Consider the following 10,026-nt stretch of genomic DNA (forward strand, 5'->3'; position numbering starts at 1 on the left):
CGAAAGAAACAGAGATATTCACTTGTCAAGTTTTTATGCGTGCAAAATGCTTTTCAGAGCGAGAGAAGCACTTTTTGACCAACAATGCGATTCTAACCTTACAATGTTGATATTGCTCAAAACTAATGGAATTCACTCCCAAATGGTGGTTTATGCTTAAATAACCCTTTTGTAAGCATAATAACACGTTTCCATTGAAAGTAACAGAAATATTCACTTTTCTAGTTTTTATGTGTGCAAAATGCTTTTCAGAGCGAGAGAAGCACTTTTTGACCAACATTGTGATTCTGACCTTTGAATGTTGATATTGCTCAAAACTAATGGAATTCACTCCCAAATGGTGGTTTATGCTTAAATAACCCTTTTGTAAGCATAATAACACGTTTGAATTGAAAGGAACAGAACTATTCACTTTTCTAGTTTTTATGTGTGCAAAATGCTTTTCAGAGAGAGAGAAGCACTTTTTGACCAACAATGTGATTCTGAATTTACAATGTTGAATTTGCTCAAAACTAATGGAATCCACTCCCAAATGGTGGTTTATGCTTAAATAACCCTTTTGTAACCATCAAAACACGTTTGAATCGAAAGAAACAGAGATATTCACTTGTCAAGTTTTTATGCGTGCAAAATGCTTTTCAGAGCGAGAGAAGCACTTTTTGACCAACAATGCGATTCTAACCTTACAATGTTGATATTGCTCAAAACTAAAGGAATTCACTCCCAAATGGTGGTTTATGCTTAAATAACCCTTTTGTAAGCATAATAACACGTTTGAATTGAAAGGAACAGAACTATTCACTTTTATAGTTTTTATGTGTGCAAAATGCTTTTCAGAGCGAGAGAAGCACTTTTTGACCAACATTGTGATTCTGACCTTTGAATGTTGATATTGCTCAAAACTAATGGAATTCACTCCCAAATGGTGGTTTATGCTTAAATAACCCTTTTGTAAGCATAATAACACGTTTGAATTGAAAGGAACAGAACTATTCACTTTTGTAGTTTTTATGTGTGCAAAATGCTTTTCAGAGCGAGAGACGCACTTTTTGACCAACAATGTGATTCTGAACTTACAATGTTGATATTGCTCAAAACTAATGGAATCCACTCCCAAATGGTGGTTTATGCTTAAATAACCCATTTGTAACCATCAAAACACGTTTGAATCAATAGAAACAGAACTATTCACTTTTATAGTTTTTATGTGTGCAAAATGCTTTTCAGAGCGAGAGAAGCACTTTTTGACCAACAATGTGATTCTAACCTTACAATGTTGATATTGCTCAAAACTAATGGAATTCACTCCCAAATGGTGGTTTATGCTTAAATAACCCTTTTGTAAGCATAATTACACGTTTGAATTAAAAGGAACAGAACTATTCACTTTTATAGTTTTTATGTGTGCAAAATGCTTTTCAGAGCGAGAGAAGCACTTTTTGACCAACAATGTGATTCTGAACTTACAATGTTGATATTGCTCAAAACGAATGGAATTCACTCCCAAATGGTGGTTTATGCTTAAATAACCCATTTGTAACCATCAAAACACGTTTGAATCGAAAGAAACAGAAATATTCACTTGTCAAGTTTTTATGCGTGCAAAATGCTTTTCAGAGCGAGAGAAGCACTTTTTGACCAACAACGTGATTCTGACCTTACAATGTTGATATTGCTCAAAACTAATGGACTTCACTTCCAAATGGTCGTGTATTGCTTAAATAAGCCTTTTGTAAGCAAAGTAACACGTTTTCATTGAACGGAACAGAAATATCAACTGCTCTAGTTTGTATGTGTGCAAAATGACTTTTCGACCAACAATGTGATTCGTACCTTACAATGCTGATTTTGCTCAAAACTAATGGACTTCACTTCCAAATGGTCGTGTATTGCTTAAATCACCCTTTTGTAAGCAAAGTAACACGTTGTCATCGAACGTAACAGAAATATCAACTGTTCTAGTTTTTATGCGTGCAAAATGCTTTTCAGAGCGAGAGAAGCACTTTTTGACCAACAATGTGATTCTGACGTTACAATGTTGATATTGCTCAAAACTAATGGAATTCACTTCCAAATGGTCGTGTATTGCTTAAATAACCCTTTTGTAAGCAAAATAACACGTTTGCATTGAACGGAACAGAAATATCAACTGTTCTAGTTTTTATGTGTGCAAAATGCTTTTCAGAGCGGAGAATCACTTTTCGACCAACAATGCGATTCTGACCTTACAATGTTGATATTGCTCAAAACTAATGGAATTCACTCCCAAATGGTGGTTTATGCTTAAATAACCCTTTTGTAAGCATAATAACACGTTTGAATTGAAAGGAACAGAACTATTCACTTTTCTAGTTTTTATGTGTGCAAAATGCTTTTCAGAGCGAGAGAAGCACTTTTTGACCAACAATGTGATTCTGAACTTACAATGTTGATATTGCTCAAAACGAATGGAATTCACTCCCAAATGGTGGTTTATGCTTAAATAACCCTTTTGTAAGCATAATAACACGTTCGAATTGAAAGGAACAGAACTATTCACTTTTATAGTTTTTATGTGTGCAAAATGCTTTTCAGAGCGAGAGAAGCACTTTTTGACCAACATTGTGATTCTGACCTTTGAATGTTGATATTGCTCAAAACTAATGGAATTCACTCCCAAATGGTGGTTTATGCTTAAATAACCCTTTTGTAAGCATAATAACACGTTTGAATTGAAAGGAACAGAACTATTCACTTTTCTAGTTTTTATGTGTGCAAAATGCTTTTCAGAGCGAGAGAAGCACTTTTTGACCAACAATGTGATTCTGAATTTACAATGTTGATATTGCTCAAAACTAATGGAATCCACTCCCAAATGGTGGTTTATGCTTAAATAACCCATTTGTAACCATCAAAACACGTTTGAATCGAAAGAAACAGAGATATTCACTTGTCAAGTTTTTATGCGTGCAAAATGCTTTTCAGAGCGAGAGAAGCACTTTTTGACCAACAATGCGATTCTAACCTTACAATGTTGATATTGCTCAAAACTAATGGAATTCACTCCCAAATGGTGGTTTATGCTTAAATAACCCTTTTGTAAGCATAATAACACGTTTCCATTGAAAGTAACAGAAATATTCACTTTTCTAGTTTTTATGTGTGCAAAATGCTTTTCAGAGCGAGAGAAGCACTTTTTGACCAACATTGTGATTCTGACCTTTGAATGTTGATATTGCTCAAAACTAATGGAATTCACTCCCAAATGGTGGTTTATGCTTAAATAACCCTTTTGTAAGCATAATAACACGTTTGAATTGAAAGGAACAGAACTATTCACTTTTCTAGTTTTTATGTGTGCAAAATGCTTTTCAGAGAGAGAGAAGCACTTTTTGACCAACAATGTGATTCTGAATTTACAATGTTGAATTTGCTCAAAACTAATGGAATCCACTCCCAAATGGTGGTTTATGCTTAAATAACCCTTTTGTAACCATCAAAACACGTTTGAATCGAAAGAAACAGAGATATTCACTTGTCAAGTTTTTATGCGTGCAAAATGCTTTTCAGAGCGAGAGAAGCACTTTTTGACCAACAATGCGATTCTAACCTTACAATGTTGATATTGCTCAAAACTAAAGGAATTCACTCCCAAATGGTGGTTTATGCTTAAATAACCCTTTTGTAAGCATAATAACACGTTTGAATTGAAAGGAACAGAACTATTCACTTTTATAGTTTTTATGTGTGCAAAATGCTTTTCAGAGCGAGAGAAGCACTTTTTGACCAACATTGTGATTCTGACCTTTGAATGTTGATATTGCTCAAAACTAATGGAATTCACTCCCAAATGGTGGTTTATGCTTAAATAACCCTTTTGTAAGCATAATAACACGTTTGAATTGAAAGGAACAGAACTATTCACTTTTCTAGTTTTTATGTGTGCAAAATGCTTTTCAGAGCGAGAGAAGCACTTTTTGACCAACAATGTGATTCTGAACTTACAATGTTGATATTGCTCAAAACTAATGGAATCCACTCCCAAATGGTGGTTTATGCTTAAATAACCCATTTGTAACCATCAAAACACGTTTGAATCGAAAGAAACAGAGATATTCACTTGTCAAGTTTTTATGCGTGCAAAATGCTTTTCAGAGCGAGAGAAGCACTTTTTGACCAACAATGCGATTCTAACCTTACAATGTTGATATTGCTCAAAACTAATGGAATTCACTCCCAAATGGTGGTTTATGCTTAAATAACCCTTTTGTAAGCATAATAACACGTTTGAATTGAAAGGAACAGAACTATTGACTTTTATAGTTTTTATGTGTGCAAAATGCTTTTCAGAGCGAGAGAAGCACTTTTTGACCAACATTGTGATTCTGACCTTTGAATGTTGATATTGCTCAAAACTAATGGAATTCACTCCCAAATGGTGGTTTATGCTTAAATAACCCTTTTGTAAGCATAATAACACGTTTCCATTGAAAGTAACAGAAATATTCACTTTTCTAGTTTTTATGTGTGCAAAATGCTTTTCAGAGCGAGAGAAGCACTTTTTGACCAACATTGTGATTCTGACCTTTGAATGTTGATATTGCTCAAAACTAATGGAATTCACTCCCAAATGGTGGTTTATGCTTAAATAACCCTTTTGTAAGCATAATAACACGTTTGAATTGAAAGGAACAGAACTATTCACTTTTGTAGTTTTTATGTGTGCAAAATGCTTTTCAGAGCGAGAGACGCACTTTTTGACCAACAATGTGATTCTGAACTTACAATGTTGATATTGCTCAAAACTAATGGAATCCACTCCCAAATGGTGGTTTATGCTTTATTAACCCATTTGTAACCATCAAAACACGTTTGAATCGAAAGAAACAGAGATATACACTTTTATAGTTTTTATGTGTGCAAAATGCTTTTCAGAGCGAGAGAAGCACTTTTTGACCAACAATGTGATTCTGAACTTACAATGTTGATATTGCTCAAAACGAATGGAATTCACTCCCAAATGGTGGTTTATGCTTAAATAACCCTTTAGAACCATAAAAACACGTTTGAGTTGAAAGAAACAGAAATATTCACTTGTCAAGTTTTTATGCGTGCAAAATGCTTTTCAGAGCGAGAGAAGCACTTTTTGACCAACAATGTGATTCTGACCTTTCAATGTTGATATTGCTCAAAACTAATGGAATTCACTCCCAAATGGTGGTTTATGCTTAAATAACCCATTTGTAACCATCAAAACACGTTTGAATCGAAAGAAACAGAAATATTCACTTGTCAAGTTTTTATGCGTGCAAAATGCTTTTCAGAGCGAGAGAAGCACTTTTTGACCAACAATGTGATTCTGACCTTTCAATGTTGATATTGCTCAAAACTAATGGAATTCACTCCCAAATGGTGGTTTATGCTTAAATAACCCATTTGTAACCATCAAAACACGTTTGAATCGAAAGAAACAGAAATATTCACTTGTCAAGTTTTTATGCGTGCAAAATGCTTTTCAGAGCGAGAGAAGCACTTTTTGACCAACAATGCGATTCTAACCTTACAATGTTGATATTGCTCAAAACTAATGGAATTCACTCCCAAATGGTGGTTTATGCTTAAATAACCCTTTTGTAAGCATAATAACACGTTTCCATTGAAAGTAACAGAAATATTCACTTTTCTAGTTTTTATGTGTGCAAAATGCTTTTCAGAGCGAGAGAAGCACTTTTTGACCAACATTGTGATTCTGACCTTTGAATGTTGATATTGCTCAAAACTAATGGAATTCACTCCCAAATGGTGGTTTATGCTTAAATAACCCTTTTGTAAGCATAATAACACGTTTGAATTGAAAGGAACAGAACTATTCACTTTTCTAGTTTTTATGTGTGCAAAATGCTTTTCAGAGCGAGAGACGCACTTTTTGACCAACAATGTGATTCTGAACTTACAATGTTGATATTGCTCAAAACTAATGGAATCCACTCCCAAATGGTGGTTTATGCTTAAATAACCCATTTGTAACCATCAAAACACGTTTGAATCGAAAGAAACAGAGATTATTCACTTGTCAAGTTTTTATGCGTGCAAAAATGCTTTTCAGAGCGAGAGAAGCACTTTTTGACCAACAATGCGATTCTAACCTTACAATGTTGATATTGCTCAAAACTAATGGAATTCACTCCCAAATGGTGGTTTATGCTTAAATAACCCTTTTGTAAGCATAATAAAACGTTTGAATTAAAAGGAACAGAACTATTCACTTTTATAGTTTTTATGTGTGCAAAATGCTTTTCAGAGCGAGAGAAGCACTTTTTGACCAACAATGTGATTCTGAACTTACAATGTTGATATTGCTCAAAACGAATGGAATTCACTCCCAAATGGTGGTTTATGCTTAAATAACCCTTTTGTAACCATAAAAACACGTTTGAGTTAAAAGAAACAGAAATATTCACTTGTCAAGTTTTTATGCGTGCAAAATGCTTTTCAGAGCGAGAGAAGCACTTTTTGACCAACAACGTGATTCTGACCTTACAATGTTGATATTGCTCAAAACTAATGGACTTCACTTCCAAATGGTCGTGTATTGCTTAAATAAGCCTTTTGTAAGCAAAGTAACACGTTTTCATTGAACGGAACAGAAATATCAACTGCTCTAGTTTGTATGTGTGCAAAATGACTTTTCGAACAACAATGTGATTCGTACCTTACAATGTTGATTTTGCTCAAAACTAATGGACTTCACTTCCAAATGGTCGTGTATTGCTTAAATCACCCTTTTGTAAGCAAAGTAACACGTTGTCATCGAACGGAACAGAAATATCAACTGTTCTAGTTTTTATGCGTGCAAAATGCTTTTCAGAGCGAGAGAAGCACTTTTTGACCAACAATGTGATTCTGACGTTACAATGTTGATATTGCTCAAAACTAATGGAATTCACTTCCAAATGGTCGTGTATTGCTTAAATAACCCTTTTGTAAGCAAAATAACACGTTTGCATTGAACGGAACAGAAATATCAACTGTTCTAGTTTTTATGTGTGCAAAATGCTTTTCAGAGCGGAGAATCACTTTTCGACCAACAATGCGATTCTGACCTTACAATGTTGATATTGCTCAAAACTAATGGAATTCACTCCCAAATGGTGGTTTATGCTTAAATAACCCTTTTGTAAGCATAATAACACGTTTGAATTGAAAGGAACAGAACTATTCACTTTTCTAGTTTTTATGTGTGCAAAATGCTTTTCAGAGCGAGAGAAGCACTTTTTGACCAACATTGTGATTCTGACCTTTGAATGTTGATATTGCTCAAAACTAATGGAATTCACTCCCAAATGGTGGTTTATGCTTAAATAACCCTTTTGTAAGCATAATAACACGTTTCCATTGAAAGTAACATAAATATTCACTTTTCTAGTTTTTATGTGTGCAAAATGCTTTTCAGAGCGAGAGAAGCACTTTTTGACCAACATTGTGATTCTGACCTTTGAATGTTGATATTGCTCAAAACTAATGGAATTCACTCCCAAATGGTGGTTTATGCTTAAATAACCCTTTTGTAAGCATAATAACACGTTTGAATTGAAAGGAACAGAACTATTCACTTTTCTAGTTTTTATGTGTGCAAAATGCTTTTCAGAGCGAGAGAAGCACTTTTTGACCAACAATGTGATTCTGAACTTACAATGTTGATATTGCTCAAAACGAATGGAATTCACTCCCAAATGGTGGTTTATGCTTAAATAACCCTTTTGTAACCATAAAAACACGTTTGAGTTGAAAGAAACAGAAATATTCACTTGTCAAGTTTTTATGCGTGCAAAATGCTTTTCAGAGCGAGAGAAGCACTTTTTGACCAACAATGTGATTCTGACCTTTCAATGTTGATATTGCTCAAAACTAATGGAATTCACTCCCAAATGGTGGTTTATGCTTAAATAACCCATTTGTAACCATCAAAACACGTTTGAATCGAAAGAAACAGAAATATTCACTTGTCAAGTTTTTATGCGTGCAAAATGCTTTTCAGAGCGAGAGAAGCACTTTTTGACCAACAATGCGATTCTAACCTTACAATGTTGATATTGCTCAAAACTAAAGGAATTCACTCCCAAATGGTGGTTTATGCTTAAATAACCCTTTTGTAAGCATAATAACACGTTTCCATTGAAAGTAACAGAAATATTCACTTTTCTAGTTTTTATGTGTGCAAAATGCTTTTCAGAGCGAGAGAAGCACTTTTTGACCAACATTGTGATTCTGACCTTTGAATGTTGATATTGCTCAAAACTAATGGAATTCACTCCCAAATGGTGGTTTATGCTTAAATAACCCTTTTGTAAGCATAATAACACGTTTGAATTGAAAGGAACAGAACTATTCACTTTTCTAGTTTTTATGTGTGCAAAATGCTTTTCAGAGCGAGAGACGCACTTTTTGACCAACAATGTGATTCTGAACTTACAATGTTTATATTTCTCAAAACTAATGGAATCCACTCCCAAATGGTGGTTTATGCTTAAACAACCCATTTGTAACCATCAAAACACGTTTGAATCGAAAGAAACAGAGATTATTCAGTTGTCAAGTTTTTATGCGTGCAAAATGCTTTTCAGAGCGAGAGAAGCACTTTTTGACCAACAATGCGATTCTAACCTTACAATGTTGATATTGCTCAAAACTAATGGAATTCACTCCCAAATGGTGGTTTATGCTTAAATAACCCTTTTGTAAGCATAATAACACGTTTGAATTAAAAGGAACAGAACTATTCACTTTTATAGTTTTTATGTGTGCAAAATGCTTTTCAGAGCGAGAGAAGCACTTTTTGACCAACAATGTGATTCTGAACTTACAATGTTGATATTGCTCAAAACGAATGGAATTCACTCCCAAATGGTGGTTTATGCTTAAATAACCCTTTTGTAACCATAAAAACACGTTTGAGTTAAAAGAAACAGAAATATTCACTTGTCAAGTTTTTATGCGTGCAAAATGCTTTTCAGAGCGAGAGAAGCACTTTTTGACCAACAACGTGATTCTGACCTTACAATGTTGATATTGCTCAAAACTAATGGACTTCACTTCCAAATGGTCGTGTATTGCTTAAATAAGCCTTTTGTAAGCAAAGTAACACGTTTCATTGAACGAACAGAAATATCAACTGCTCTAGTTTGTATGTGTGCAAAATGACTTTTCGACCAACAATGTGATTCGTACCTTACAATGCTGATTTTGCCTCAAAACTAATGGACTTCACTTCCAAATGGTCGTGTATTGCTTAAATCACCCTTTTGTAAGCAAAGTAACACGTTGTCATCTCGAACGTAACAGAAATATCAACTGTTCTAGTTTTTATGCGTGCAAAATGCTTTTCAGAGCGAGAGAAGCACTTTTTGACCAACAATGTGATTCTGACGTTACAATGTTGATATTGCTCAAAAACTAATGGAATTCACTTCCAAATGGTCGTGTATTGCTTAAATAACCCTCTTTGTAAGCAAAATAACACGTTTGCATTGAACGGAACAGAAATATCAACTGTTCTAGTTTTTATGTGTGCAAAATGCTTTTCAGAGCGGAGAATCACTTTTCGACCAACAATGCGATTCTGACCTTACAATGTTGATATTGCTCAAAACTAATGGAATTCACTCCCAAATGGTGGTTTATGCTTAAATAACCCTTTTGTAAGCATAATAACACGTTTGAATTGAAAGGAACAGAACTATTCACTTTTTCTAGTTTTTTATGTGTGCAAAATGCTTTTCAGAGCGAGAGAAGCACTTTTTGACCAACAATGTGATTCTGAACTTACAATGTTGATATTGCTCAAAACGAATGGAATTCACTCCCAAATGGTGGTTTATGCTTAAAATAACCCTTTTGTAAGCATAATAACACGTTCGAATTGAAAGGAACAGAACTATTCACTTTTATAGTTTTTATGTGTGCAAAATGCTTTTCAGAGCGAGAGAAGCACTTTTTGACCAACATTGTGATTCTGACCTTTGAATGTTGATATTGCTCAAAACTAAT

The sequence above is a fragment of the Pollachius pollachius genome, assembly GCF_949987615.1.
Source record: "Pollachius pollachius genome assembly, chromosome: 11".
Lineage (NCBI taxonomy): Eukaryota > Metazoa > Chordata > Actinopteri > Gadiformes > Gadidae > Pollachius > Pollachius pollachius.